The sequence below is a fragment of the Seriola lalandi genome, unplaced genomic scaffold (assembly GCF_002814215.2).
Source record: "Seriola lalandi dorsalis isolate HSWRI2012SDOR001 ecotype SW California unplaced genomic scaffold, Sedor1 jcf7180002054885, whole genome shotgun sequence".
NCBI lineage: Eukaryota > Metazoa > Chordata > Actinopteri > Carangiformes > Carangidae > Seriola > Seriola lalandi.
The window spans coordinates 4,016,812-4,017,998 of NW_019525437.1; positions in this window are offsets into that span (position 1 = coordinate 4,016,812).

The window sequence follows — 1,187 nt, forward strand, 5'->3', positions numbered from 1 at the left end:
TGGAGTTCTTACACATAAATATGATTTGAAAGACTAGTGTTTTTATGCCTCTGTGCTGGCATACAGATGTCCATATGTACGTATGGACGTCCATCCCATTCTCATGGACACAATAACTCAGTCACACCTTGACAGAACGTCTTCAAATTTGGCACAAACATTCACTTGGACTCAAGGATGACCTATGATGGTCATAGGTCAAAGGTTGTATAGCTGGGGTATCCACAAAGAAGGAAATTAAACACAGTAGGATTACAAAAATGTATTTACAATGTCACAATAACCAATAACCTACCAGCTAAGATAGCCTGACTGCACAGGACACTTCTCCCAATAACCTGAGTCAGTTGTAACACCTGAACACCACATGCTGCTAAAACAGGAAGCTGATAAATGGTTCACAGAGTCGGCTTCTACCACTCTTACTGATAGAAGAATGAAAGGATGGATTCATTCTTAAAACAATAATCATCCGTGTGTAAACTGAAGAAGTTATTGGTATATCGTATATAAATCCTTTCTTGCAGAAAATCCAATGTAAACTCCTAAGGTCAGTCAATGATTATTTTGTGTGTATGTAAGTGTTTATTGAATATTTCCTCTTTGTGGTACTATCTCTTTATGTAACTTGACAAGGTAGCAGTAGGCTATCTGAGGAGACAAGAAAAGGGAATTTAGCAATCACTGTCTCTCACCCTGAGCCTGAGCTAGCTGGTTGGAAGCTTAGCAGGTTGAAGTCAGTGCCTGCATCTTCCAAGTTGTAGTTTTTGTTGTTTTCATCCAGATAACTGCTGTAATCTGCTTTGGTATTTCTCCCCCTGGTCGTCCAAACCACCACTTTTTTGTGGCTAAAACCACCAAAAAAAAAAAAAACGAAATACATTTCCCATAATGGATTTTGCCTTCCTGACCTGAGTTTCAGTAAATCACAATAAATTTCGCATGTCTTAAAAATGACAAAATTATAAATTATGTGTGTACATCTCATCTGGTCTTAAAGGGAGAAGCACGTAGATGTCTCATCTGGTCTTAATGGGTTAAGACAGACTTGTGGAAGTGTAAACCAAAAGTGCAGGGGGGGGGGGCTAGAAATCGCTGATCTACAGACGATGCTCTGCTTTGGCTGAAGACAGGATTGTGCCTGACACTTCCCTGCTTAGCTACAACCAAATCACCCCCCCCCCCCC